At 38.7% G+C, this 14,482-nt stretch overlaps 1 long non-coding RNA gene across 1 annotated transcript in view; it reads right to left on the bottom strand.

Annotated features, from left to right (window-relative positions):
- Positions 1-1,583: 1,583 nt before the first annotated feature.
- The window catches only part of LOC128639072 (uncharacterized), a 211,332-nt gene continuing 198,433 nt past the window's right edge, over positions 1,584-14,482 (bottom strand). The window contains exon 4 of the long non-coding RNA XR_008399138.1: positions 1,584-2,047. This is a non-coding gene — a long non-coding RNA (uncharacterized LOC128639072). The remainder of the gene's footprint in view (positions 2,048-14,482) is intronic.

The raw sequence follows: 14,482 nt of genomic DNA on the forward strand, positions 1-14,482 counted from the left end.
ACATATATGGCGCCGCCCTCAAAAGCCTGCGCTGCCGGTTTTTATGCGAATTTGGTATTACAAATACGGCATAGCATACAAGTTACTCGCGTATATTTCACCCGTCAGATGTATTTTTTTCTCTCATAGAACAGCCGCGCAATTTGGTATCCAATATACAGCGTAAGGACTTACGCGCGCAGAATTCAGAAAATCTACTCCATTCTCATCTCGCCACACATTGCAGGCGCAGCGACCCTTGCACTGACAAAAAAAAAAACAACCTTAACAAACCTTAACAAACACATACATTTAAGCAGCATCTCAAATAGTTAAAGGGACAGTATACTATGAGATTTGTTTTTTTAAGCTTTATTTGTATATTTGAAATAGCTGATTTTGTATTTTGAAGCCACAACCTAATCAAATGCATGGAGCTTGTAGATATAATCAGATCTCATTACTTTATTACATTGTGTACATATACTTGCTTATTTACTTTATATTTTTTATTAAAACAATCACCAATACTTGGAGAGAACAATGGGAAATCATAATTGTATTAGCTTTATCCCTTTAGAACCCGCTGGGAGTTTAATTTATTCTACTGTTAACACAGCTTGGTATTGATGCTAAAATATATAATGGGACAGTCAAGTCCAAAGAAAACCTTCTTGTTTCAAATAGGGCTTGTCATTTCAAAGAACTTTCTAATTTAATTCTAACACCAATTTTGCTTTGTTCTCTTGGTATTATTAGTTGAAAGATAACCCTACGTTATATGATAATTTCTAAGACCTTGAAGGCCTCCTCTTTGCAATTGTGTCAAACAAATCACAAACAACACAACCTCTCACCTGCAGCCTTAAAACACCTGATAATGCACACCTATCAGTAACATCAGTATTATATATACCCATGTGTCAATTTATATTGGATGTGAGATACATTGATTTACATCCTAGAAGTGAATATTACTGTATGTACCCTTCATAAACAACTACTGTGGATGTGAGTTAAAGTACAAGAATATGTCATAAACATACTATTACCTGTTGTTATTGCCATTTCCACACAGGTCATATTATATGTTTTAACAATATTAGTGTAATAAAACACACCTTACATGGATGTGTATGACAATGACATGGTAAATAACAGAGGACAAGGTTTATGGTGAACTATAATATTTATTTATTTTTTTGACTTCTTGGATGAGGGAGCTGAGGTGCCTGTAGTGGATTTCCTTGTTTTTCTGGTTTTAGAAGATTCTGATGTTTCTGCTGGTGTGCTGGCCACAGATTATAGGCTGGAGGCAGTGTCCTGCTGGTGTGTAAAGTGCTCAACCAACACACCCAAGAGTTGATTTTGTTCTCTCCATCTATTGTCCATCTGCATCTGCATATCAGACAGAATTTGCATCATCTGTGACTGGTTCTGAACACTTGCATCTACTGGTGCTTGTTGGGCATGTTCGCCTGCATCTACTGGTGCTTTTTGGGCATGTTCGCCTGCATCTACTGGTGCTTTTTGGGCATGTTCGCCTGCATCTACTGGTGCTTTTTGGGCATGTTCACCTGCAGCTACTGGATATATTTCCATCTGCAGATGGTGGAGCTCGTCCCATGGATGAGGATGGGGGAGGTCGTCCCATGGATGAGGATGGGGAAGTCGTCCCGTGGATGAGGATGGGGGAACTCTCATGGTTGGTTGATAGTCCCACTGATGACCAGTGTGTGACCACTCATCCTCTCCAATTGGCACTTCTTGTGACAGTCTGTGGGTAAAATCCATGACTGACATGAGATTGTGTTGTGAGGGGTAAATACATGGACCCTTTGTGGCTGTCTTGGCTCCCCCTCAAATCCAAAGGAAGGATATTCCTCTGGCCAGGAATCTTGCCAGGGGTCATATGTCAATGGCGGTGGCATCGCTCCTGGGTCCTAAACTGAAGCCATCCAACCATGCTCATGCCTGGGAGCTTACTGTTCTTGCGGTTGCCTGAAGACTGGTGGTAGTGGTGGTGGTGGTGGTGGCATGGATGTTTGCATCCTCGTGACAAGAGGTTCTGTGGAGGAGTCAAAGGATGAGAGGGATTAGTACAGTCAGATATATGTCCATGTGGGCATGCAATTACATGTGGCTTGTGGCCTGTGTTACTCTGAGACATGTTAGTATTGCACTATTCCACCTCATATCAGGAATTGAATTGTGTTAAGTAGCAGTAATGTCAAGTATAATTGTAGATTTTTTTGTTAGTACGCGAAATACCATGTTCCTCATTGTGTACATGAATGTGTGTGATATTAAAGGATGCGATATCTCAAATACATATAATACTGGTGTGTGGGATGTTACTCACCACCATGATGTGCTGTGGTTGCAGCCCCTGAGTCACGAGCCCATGGAAGTCCACAGACTGCTGTGATACTCAGGGACCTGTGTATCATCTCCTGCCAGGTATTATACTCTATATATCCAGGTATGGACCACCGCCTGTTCCCTTCTGGTGCATAGCTTCCTGCCCCATCTTTTCTTTGACCCGCCTCTTGCAGTCATTCCAGCGCTTTTTCAGGCCCTCAACAGTCCTCCTTTGCGGGGCCACACTGTTGACGGCATCCTCTACCGCCAACCATGCAGTTTTTTTCTTTTTGGCAATGCCTTTGCCCTTCTCCTGCCTGAAGAGGGCACTGTAATTGTCCATGATGGCTTGGACAAGGGCAACATTTTCTGCAAATGAGAAGTTGGGACATCTCAGCCTCTCATCCTCCATGTCCACTTGGCTTCCTCCCTGTGATGTCCCTGGTGTGGGTTCCTCCCTATCCTTTCCCTCCTCCCCCCTTCTGTCTCCATGTGCACCCTCTGTCCCTCTCCTGGATGTGCCTGCTCTCTGGGGCTCTTGGGCATATTCCCTCCCATCATCCCTTCTGGCTCTCCCTCTCCCCACTCCACTTACTCCTTGACGGGGACCACACTGCTCCTTCTGTCCTCTCCAATCCTCCTCTCCCTGCCATCCTCACACTAAATCACACACTCACACTCCCAGTTCAATCACACACAATCACAACCAAACACTCAGCCTATCACACTGTAAAACTCAAATAAATTATGTGTGAGGTGTGGTGTATTTGAATATGTATGTATGTATGCAATGTGTGCAGTATGTAAGAATATGTGTAAGTCTACAAGCTTACTAAACAACAATGCGACCTAACTAACTCCTCTGTTTGCGCCTCTCACTCTACTCTCACTAATCCTCCACTCCAGTGTAGTGTGTTGTAGCTCAACGAACAAGCCAAACACACTGAAGAAAATGGCGGCTGTGCATGGGTTTATATATGAACTTGAACATTGTAATTACGTGTCACATTTTTATTTGAATTCCCAGGTTCGTTTTTACTCGTGTAAACCTAATTTGCATAAAACTACTCTTTATTGACACTATGTGTATTTGCGCACATTTCAGAAGATCGCAAGTTTGTCCTACTTACGCCAGTCTAGCATCTAACGGCTCAGTATATGTAATACCCCGTGCAAGGTGAAATTACGGACGGCAGGGGTTTAAACGCTTGCGCTGAAGCCTGCACCGTATATGTAATTGCATCCTAGGAGTAAATTAGAAAGTTGCTTAAAATTGCATGCTCTATCTGAATCATTAAAGAAAAAAACTGGGTTTAGTATCCCTTGAACTTTTAAGGGGCATGTGAGTAAAAATTAAATTTCCATGGTTAAGAGATAATGTATAATTTAAAATTACTTTCCAATTCACTTCTGTTATCAAATTTCATTAAACTTAAAGGGATCTAAAAGTGCAAATAGTAAATGCTGTAACATATAAGGGCATTCTATTACAGTACTATTGCTTGTATATAACTTTGTTTAACCCCTGCAAATGGATTAAACACATAGTTAAAGTTAGTAAAAAAAATATACTTCCACATACTCACCGCAAATCCTAACTATTAATAACCTATGCCACCATAAACCCACCGCAAGCCCTAACTATTAACCCCCTAAGCCACCATAAACCACAAATGCAAACTAACCTAATACCTAACCCCCCTCTAAACTAAACCCCAAAGTTAATAATATTATTTAAAAAATCTAACAAAAAAAAAAAAAAGAAATGTAACCCTACTCTACCTACCCCCCCCCTTCTAAACCAAACCCCCCCTCTAAACTAACCCTACTAAGTTACAAAAAATAAATCAAGCTTAAAGTGTAATTTCCCCTTTTAATTCTTAAAGGGCCATAAAACCAAATTTGTTCTTTCTTGATTTAGATAGAACATAACATTTTAAACAACTTTCTAATTTACTTCTATTATCAAATTGTCTTTGTTTTCTTGGTATTCTTTATTGAAAAGCATGACGATAAGTTCAGGAGCGTGAACGTGTCTGCAGCATGTGTATGGCAGCAGTTTTGCAACAATGTTATACATTAGCAGGAGCACTAGATGGCAGCACTATTTCCTGTCATGTAGGGGTTTAGGCATGTGCACGCTACCTACCTAGGTATATCTTTAACAACGAATACCATGCGAATTACATCAATTTGATAATAGAAGTAAATAGGAAACTTTTTAAAAATGTTATCCTCTGTCTGAATAATTAAAGAATATTTTTTGGTTTAATGTCCCTTTAATAGTATACAAAACCCAATTTTTGTTTCTTTCATGAGCATGCAATTTAAGCAACTTGTTGATTTACTCCTATTATAATTTTTTCTTTGTTCTCTTGCTATCTTTATTTTAAAAAGCAGGAATTTAAGCATGGTAGGTGTCCCATTTTTTATTCAGAACCTGAGTAGCGCCTGCTGATTGGTGGCTAAATGTAATAATGTCAGTAATGTAACATTGTTGACATTCAATATAATGTTATTTTGCAAGGTTTTTTAGTAACATATTACTGTAGGCAACAATTGTTTGTCAACAATTATTTTGCCAGTCTGAAGTAGTGTGTATTTTGTGAGTATGCAGTAATATGAATATATGTTTTGCATCATGCATATGAGAAAAACAACCAGTAATATATGACTAACTATTAAAGGCTGTTAGAAACAACTCCGATATCTCTACGTATTAGTTGAAAATGCCGCAACAAAAATGTCACAACTAAATACAAAAAAAGTTTGTGAATTGTAGCCAATCATATCACGCCCTCTTTGGCGTCCAGCAAGTTTATAATAATGCCCGTGGTTTTGATGTGATATGATTGGCTACAGCATGATTCGTCATTGAACACAGGCATAGAATATGAGTTGCGGGCAGAAAAAATGGCAGAATGTATAACAACATGAAAGGGTAATTATTTATATAATTTAGTGTTTACAATGTTTTTGATTAATGAAAGTGCCCATAATTTCCTTTTTTTATTACATATATTATTGTTTAACTTTACCACCACACACATCTGATATTACTAAAAATACCAAGTAAAACCCCTTATGTTTTATTTGATTAAAGTGAAATTTCCAGGAAATATTTATCAGTCACCCTGATTATGTATTAGATATCGCCTAGATTACGAGTTTTGCAGTAAGGTAAAAAAGCAGCATTAACAGGTCCTAACGCTGCTTTTTTATGCCCGCTGCTATTACGAGTCTTGCAGGTATAGGTGTACCGCACACTTTTTTGGCCTTACCGCAAACCTACTTACGTAAAGTTCATAAAGCCTTTTTTCTATGGGACTTCCATAGCGCTGGTATTACGAATTTGTCCTGGGAGGCCAAAAAGTGCGCGGTACAGCCTCTACCGACAAGATTCGTAAGGCATTTTAAAGTCAGTAGTTATGAGTTTTACACTACAACGCCGTAGCATAAAACTCATAACTAAAGTGCTAAAAAGTACACTAACACCCATAAACTACCTATTAACCCCTAAACCGAGGCCCTCCCGCATCTCAAACACTATAATACATTTTTTAACCCCTAATCTGCCGCTCCAGACATCGGCGCCACTATAATAAACATATTAACCCAAAAAAACACTGCACTCCCGCCCCACAAACACTAGTTAAATATTATTAACCCCTAATCAGCCGCCCCTAACATCGTGGCCACCTACATTATACTTATTAACCCCTAATCTGCCGCCTCCAACGTCGCAGCCACTATTCTACATTTATTAACCCCTAAACCTAAGTCTAACCCTAACACTAACACCCCTAACTTATAATTAAAATAAATCTAAAGAAAATTCATATCATTAACTAAATTATTCCTATTTAAAACTAAATACTTACCTGTAAAATAAACCCTAAGCTAGCTACAATATAACTAATAGTTACATTGTATCTAGCTTAGGGTTTATTTTTATTTTATAGGCAAGTTTGTATTTATTTTAACTAGGTAGAATAGTTACTAAATAGTTTTTAACTATTTAATAACTACCTAGCTAAAATAAATACAAATTGACCTGTAAAATAATACCTAACCTATGTTACAATAACACCTAACACTACACTACAATTAAATAAATTCCCTACATTAAATACAATTAAATAAATTAAATTAGCTAAATCACAAAAAACCCCCACTAAATTACAGAAAATAAAAAACAAATTACAAGATCTTTAAACTAATCACACCTAATCGAATAGCCCTATCAAAATAAAAAAAGCCCCCCCAAAAAAAAAAAAAAAACCCTAGCCTAAACTAAACTACCAATAGCCATTAAAAGGGCCTTTTGCGGGGCATTGCCCCAAAGAAATCAGCTTTTTTACCTGAAAGAAAAAATACAAACAACCCCCCAACAGTAAAACCCACCACCCACACAGCCAACCCCCAAATTAAAGACTAACTAAAAACACCTAATCTCCCCATTGCCCTGAAAAGGGCATTTGGATGGGCATTTCCCTTAAAAGGGCATTTAGCTCTATTGCTGCCCAAAGCCCCCACCGGATGTCTTGAAGATGAAGCCGCTCCGTGTCAGAAGGATGAAGATAGAAGATGCCGTCTGGATGAAGACTTCTGCCCATCTGGAGGACCACTTCTGCCCGTCTGGAGGACCACTTCTGCTGGTTTCATTGAGGACATCTTGCCGCTTGGATGAAGACTTCTACCGGTAAGGGAATCTTCGGGGGTTAGTGTTTCGATTTTTTAAGGGTGTATTGGGTGGGTTTATTTTTTAGGTTTGGACTTTGGGCAGCAATAGAGCTAAATGCCCTTTTAAGGGCAATGCCCATCCAAATGCCCTTTTCAGGGCAATGGGGAGATTAGGTTTTTTTAGTTAGGCTTTTATTTGGGGGGTTGGTTGTGTGGGTGGTGGGTTTTACTCTTGTGGGGGGTTGTTTGTATTATTTTTTACAGGTAAAAGAGCTGATTTCTTTGGGGTAATGCCCCGCAAAAAGCCCTTTTAAGGGCTATTGGTAGTTTATTTTAGGCTAGGGTTATTTTTTATTGGGGGGGGGGCTTTTTTATTTTGATAGGGCTATTAGATTAGGTGTAATTAGTTTAAATATCTTGTAATTTGTTTTTTATTTTCTGTAATGTAGTGTTTTTTTTGTGATTTAGCTAATTTAATTTAATTTATTTAATTGTATTTAATGTAGGGAATTTATTTAATTGTAGTGTAGTGTTAGGTGTTATTGTAACTTAGGTTAGGTTTTATTTTACAGGTCAATTCGTATTTATTTTAGCTAGGTAGTTATTAAATACTTAATAACTATTTAGTAACTCTTCTACCTAGTAAAAATAAATACAAACTTGCCTGTAAAATAAAAATAAACCCTAAGCTAGCTACAATGTAGCTATTAGTTATATTGTAGCTAGCTTAGGGTTTATTTTATAGGTATTTCATTTGAATAAAAAGGAATAATTTAGGTAATGATAGGAATTTTAATTAGATTTATTTAAATTATATTTAAGTTAGGGGGTGTTAGGGTTAGGGTTAGACTTAAATTTAGGGGTTAATACATTTAATATAGTGGCGGCAACGTTGTGGGCGGCAGATTAGGGGTTAATAAGTGTAGGTAGTTTGCGGCGACATTGTGGATGGGAGATTAGGGGTTAATAAATATAATGTAGGTGTCAGCGATGCTGGGGGCAGCAGATTAGGGGTTAATAAGTATAATGTAGGTGGCGGCGGTGTCTGGAGCGGCAGATTAGGGATTAATAAGAATAATGTAGGTGTCGGCGATGTCGGGGCGGCAGATTAGGGGTTAATAAGTGTAAGATTAGGGATGTTTAGACTCTGGGTTCATATTAGGGTGTTAGGTGTAAACATAAAATGTGTTTCCCCATAGGAATCAATGGGGCTGCGTTACTGAGTTTTATGCTGCTTTATTGCAGGTGTTAGGCTTTTTCTCAGCCGGCTCTCCCCATTGATGTCTATGGGGAAATCGTGCACAAGCACGTACAACCAGCTCACCGCTGACTTAAGCAGCGCTGGTATTGGAGTGCGGTATGGAGCACAATTTTGCTCTACACTCACTTCTTGCCTTTTAACACAGAGTTTATAAAAACCTGTAATACTAGCGCTGTAGGAAAGTGAGCGGTGAGAAAAAACTGCACGTTAGCATCGCACAGCTCATAACGCAAGACTCGTAATCTACCCGTATATTTTTGTATGAGAGGTCTACTATTGTTTCTCTTGATTTATAGCCATTATTTTGGGGCTTTGGGAAGCTTTTTCTCCCCCTAAGATTGAGAGCAGCTAAAGCAGCTAAAACATTAGAAACCTTTTCCAGATATTCCTGAAGTTAAATCTGCTTCTTTAACTTAAATGTGCTGCTGTACTTGCTTAGTGTTTTCTGGAATACTGTGAAGCATTTAACTAGAACAACTTATTTGTCATTCAAACTGTAGAGCACTTTGAGGTTACATTTAGCTCAATAATCAGCTATTTTCTTTGATTCTGTTGTTAAATCTTTTGCAGTATGTTTTTTTAAAAGCTCCTGCATAATTGTGAAAGCAAAATTATGTTGTATACTTTTGGGTCCATTGCTATCCACTTTTCTGACCACTTCTTGCTAATCAGATGGCATAATACCTTCCCCACAGCTGTGCTTAACTTTAAAGTTTAACAGAAAATTCAGAGTAAGTTTGTGATGCAGTTGTTGCTTAACCAAAACCATTTCACAACCCCAGAGTGGGAGGGTGAACTCATTAAACCAGGGTCCCTTTCTATGCTTCCACATATTACACAGACTCAATCAATTCAGTGGCGGGAGACATAAATTTGTTAGAACAACCAATTAAAAGCTTGAAGATCACTATGTAAATGGTTGGGGATATCTAACTTGGTAACACAAGTCCTCCCTCTACAGGGAAACCCTGATTTCCCAGTAGGCTTTAGCACACAAGTATATCACCAATGGAAATAGCTAGGTCTATGCTCAGTAGCTCATTTACTATCAGATGATTGCCAACAAATACTAAAGTTTGGAGACCTAAGTCTAAAATATCACCTTCCCCCCCAAACATTATTATGCATACCCCCAGACACGACATTATATAAATAGTCTGTTAGTCTGTTAAAGGGACACTAAACCCATTTTTTTTCTTTCTTTCATGATTCAGATAAAGCATGCAATTTTAAGCAACTTTCTAATTTACTCCTATTATTAATTTTTCTTCGTTCTCTTGCTATCTTTATTTAAAAAGCAGGAATGTGATGCATAGGAGCGGGCCCATTTTTGGTTGAGAACCTGGGTTATACTTGCTTATTGGTGGGTAAATGTAAGCCTCCAATAAGCAAGCACTATCCATGGTGCTGAACCTAAAATGGGCTGGCTGCTAAAATTTACATTCCTGCTTTTAAAATAAAGATAGCAAGAGAACAAAGAAAAATTGATAATAGTAGTAAATTAGAAAGTTGCTTAAAATTTCATGCTCTATCATGAATGATCCCTTTGGATAACTGCCATCTGCCTAACTGCTACTCCTAATACTCCTGAAGTACTACTACTACTGAAGTACCCCACGATCGCAAAATAACACTAAACTAATAAGCTGGGGTCGCGATCCGATATATGGCGTAGTTTTCGGCGCAAGCGAGGGAACCCGCACCGCCCGTAATTTCACCTCGCACATCGGGGTATCCAATATATTGCTCCGTCAGATGCTAAAGTGGTGTAAGTAGGACAAACTGGCGTTGTTCCGAAAAGTGCGCAAATACACATTTTAGTCGTCGCAAGTACTTACGCCAGTATTTTGTCCATGTAAAGTCTCAATAAAGTTTAGTTTTGTGCAAATTAGGCTAACCCTCGTAAAAATTACCCGCGACTCAATCTAAAAATGTGCAACGTAATTATGCTATTCAAAAGTCATCTATAAACCCATTCGCAGCCGCCATTTTCTTCAGTGTGTTTGGATGGTTCGTTGAGCTACAGCACACTACAGTGAGTTTAGGATTAGTAAGAGTAGTGAGAGAGGCGCAGAATAATAGTTAGTTAAGTTGGATTTTTGTTTGGGTAAGCTTGTACATTTACTTACACTTATTTTTACATATTGCACACATATTGCATACATACATATACAAAATACACAACACTTTTTTTTTTCTAACACCTCACACATTTTATTTAAATTTTACAGTGTGATAGGCTGAGTGTTTGGTTGTGATTGTGTGTGATTGAACTGGGAGTGAGTGTGAGTATGTGAGTGTGTGTAGTGTGAGGATGTCAGGGAGAGGTAGGGCGGAGGGGAGGAGGGGAGCGGAATTGCAGAGAGAGGAGTATTGTAGCGGACAGGAGGAGCAGCGGGGTCCCCGTCAGGGAGTAAGTGGAGTGGGGAGAGTTAGAAGGGATGATGGGAGGGGAGATGCCCAGAGACCAGGCACACTTAGAAGAGGGACAGAGGGTGCACATGGGGACAGAAGGGGGGAGGAGGGAGAGGATAGGGAGGAACCCACACCAGGGACATCCCAGGGAGCAAGCCAGGTGGCCACAGAGGATGAGCGCATGAGATGCTCAAACTTCTCATTCGATGAGAATGTTGCGCTAGTCCAGGCCATCATAGACAACCACAGTGCCCTCTTTGGCCAGGAGAAGGGCAAAGGCGTTGCCCGAAGGCGTAAGGCAGCATGGTTGGCGGTAGGGGATGCTGTAAACAGTGTGACCCCGCAGAGGAGGACTGTCGACGGACTTAAAAAAAGGTGGAACAATTGTAAGAGGCGGGTGAAAGAGAAGATGGGGCAGGAAGCCATGCACCAGAGGGGAACAGGCGGTGGTCCAGCCCTGGAAATCGAATACAACACCTGGCAGGAGATGATACGCAGCTCCCTCAGTATCACAGCAGTCCGTGGACTTCAAGGGGCTCGTGACTCAGGGGCTGCAACCACAGCACATCATGCTGGTGAGTAACATCCCACACACTAGTATTATATGTATTTGAGATATAACATCCTTTAATGTCACACATTCATGTACACAATAAGGAGCATGGTATTTGGCCTACTAACAAAAACATCTACAATCATATTTCACATTAATGCTACTTAACACAATGCAATTCATGATATGAGGTGGAATAGTGCAATACTAACATGTCTCAGAGTAACACAGGCCACAAGCCACATGTTGAGTTTTCAGTAAATGGACACTATAGCCATCACAATACTTTTAGCTCCGAAAGCAGGTTCTGTGCCTACATCAGGCTAAAGTAAATTGTGTGACCATAGTATCACTTAAAGAACACATTTTCTCCATCACTGACATGTACACATAACTATTGTATGAAACACATACCTGTATACTGTGCAGATTAAAATCCCTCATATCACAAATCACATTGTGCACATGCATGTTATACAGTTTGACATGAGAATGAGTATTGTCCCTAGCATGTATCAATGTACATTGTATGCCCACATGGACATATATATGACTGTACTAATCCCTATCATCATTTGACTCCTCCACAGAACCTCCTGTCACCAGGCTGCAAACAGGCATGCCGCCACCTCCACCACCACCACCAGTCACAGGCATGCAGCCACCTCCACCACCAGTCACAGGCATGCAGCCACCTCCACCACCAGTCTTCAGGCAGCAACATGGACAGGCATGAGCAGGGTTGGATTGCCTCCGTTGAGGACCCAGAAGTGATGCCACCACCATTGGCATACAACCCCTGGCAAGATACCTGGCCTGAGGAATATCCTTTTGGCTTTGAGGGGGAGCCAAGTCAGCCACGAAGGGTCCATGTCTTTACCCCCCCCTCCCCAACACAATATCAGGCCAGTCATGGCTTTTACACACAGGGGATGTCGCAAGAAATGCAAACTGGACAGGCTGAGTGGTCACACACTAGTCGTAAATGGGACTACTAATCCAGCCTGAGACCTCCACCATGTAGTTTTAAACAATTTTCCAATTTACTTCTATTATCTAATTTGCTCAATTCTTTAGATATCCTTTGTTGAAGAAATAGCAATGCACATGTGTGAGCCAATCACACAAGGCCTCTAGGTGCAGCAACCAATCAGCAGCTACTGAGCATATCTAGATATGCTTTTCAGCAAGTGATATCAAGAGAATGAAGCAAATTAGATAATAGAAGTAAATTAGAAAGTTGTTTAAAATGACATGTTCTTTCTAAATCACGAAAGAAAAAAATTGGCTTTCTCTCTCTGAAGTAAAAAACTGTTTAAAAAAACAGTGCATATTAGAACAAAGGGACACAAATATAGATAATGAACAGGACGTTAAAAGATTCTTTGATAACTGGGCAATTTTTTTAAAAATATTTTCCTCCACAGAAATAAATCATATAATTTTTCCTTTTCAGAACACAGAAATAGTCTTGCTAGGAAACTGGTAGATAGTAGGAAAATTCTACCGCAAGAGCGATTAAGATAGAGGGTAAGCGATCTTTATTTTTTTTATTTTTTATATATTATTTTTTTTTTTTCCTGCACACGTGGGGGGGGGGGGGGGGGGAAATGAGGTGGGATTGGAAATATAAATAAAACCCCAAGACATTAATAATCTTAGATATCGAGGCTAACTAGAATGGACATAGATCCATTTAAACTAAGCAAGGTCATTATCTCATGTTACACCTTCATAACTTTGTATTTCTGTTTCTATTTCATTGTTCTGGATGAACAATAATTATATTATTTTTGACTTGTACTAACTATGTTTTGGTTCTAGATATCTTTAAGGATAAATGTATAAGATGTAATAATACTATGAAGTGTAACTAATATAGCTTTAAATTTGTATGCTTTGTAAAAATTATCATAATTCTGTTTAAATTTTAATTTAGCAAGACCTTTGTGATATATTGTGCTTTTATGGCCTTGGAGCTTGGTCCTTATTTTCGTTTTCTGCATAATATAGCAAATGTATGATATTTGATTCTTGTAATTTGTTTTGGTTTATAAATAAAAAAAAATAAAAAAAAATGACATGCTCTTTCTAAATCACGAAAGAAAAAAATTGGCTTTCATGTCCCTTTAACCTAGGAGGTTCATATGCTAATTCCTTAGACCTTGAAGGCCACCTCTTTTCAGAATGCATTTTAACAGTTTTTCACCACTAGAGGGTGTTAGTTCACGTAATTCATATAGATAACACTGTGCTTGTGCACATGAAGTTATCTGGGAGCAGGAACTGATCAATAAATTAATTAAATACAATACCTACAAATAAATACAATTAAATTAACTAACTAAAGTACAAAAAATAAAAAAGAACTAAGTTACAAAAAATAAAAAAATATTTACAAACATTAGAAAAATATTACAACAATTTTAAGCTAATTACACCTACTCTAAGCCCCCTAATAAAATAACAAAGCCCCCCAAAATAAAAAAATGCCCTACCCTATTCTAAAATTAAAATAGAAAAGCTCTTTTACCTTCATGTGCACGAGCACAATGTTATCTATATGAATTACGTGAACTAACACCCTCTAGTGGTGAAAAACTGTTAAAATGCATTCTGAAAAGAGGTGGCCTTCAAGGTCTAAGAAATTAGCATATGAACCTCCTAGGTTAATAGTTATTAACTATTTAATAGCTATTGTACCTGATTAAAATAAATACAAAGTTGCCTGTAAAATAAATATTAATCCTAAAATAGCTACAATGTAATTATTATTTATATTGTAGCTATATTAGGGTTTATTTTACAGGTAACTATTTAGCTTTAAATAGGAATAATTTATTTAATAAGAGTTAATTTATTTCGTTAGATTTAAATTATATTTAATTTAGGGGGGTGTTAGGGTTAAGGTTAGACTTATCTTTAGGGGTTAATAAATTTATTAGAGTAGCGGCAAGGTCCGGTCGGCAGATTAGGGGTTAATAATTGAAGTTAGGTGGCGGTGATGTTAGGGAGGGCAGATTAGGGGTTAATACTATTTATTATAGGGTTATTGAGGCGGGAGTGAGGCGGATTAGGGGTTAATAACTTTATTATAGTAGCGCCAAGGTCCGGTCGGCAGATTAGGGGTTAATAAGTGTAGGTAAGGTAGCGGCGACGTTGGGGGCGGCAGATTAGGGGTTAATAAATATAATATAGGGGTCGGCGGTGTTATGGGCAGCAGATTAGGG

The sequence above is a fragment of the Bombina bombina genome, chromosome 8, assembly GCF_027579735.1.
Source record: "Bombina bombina isolate aBomBom1 chromosome 8, aBomBom1.pri, whole genome shotgun sequence".
Lineage (NCBI taxonomy): Eukaryota > Metazoa > Chordata > Amphibia > Anura > Bombinatoridae > Bombina > Bombina bombina.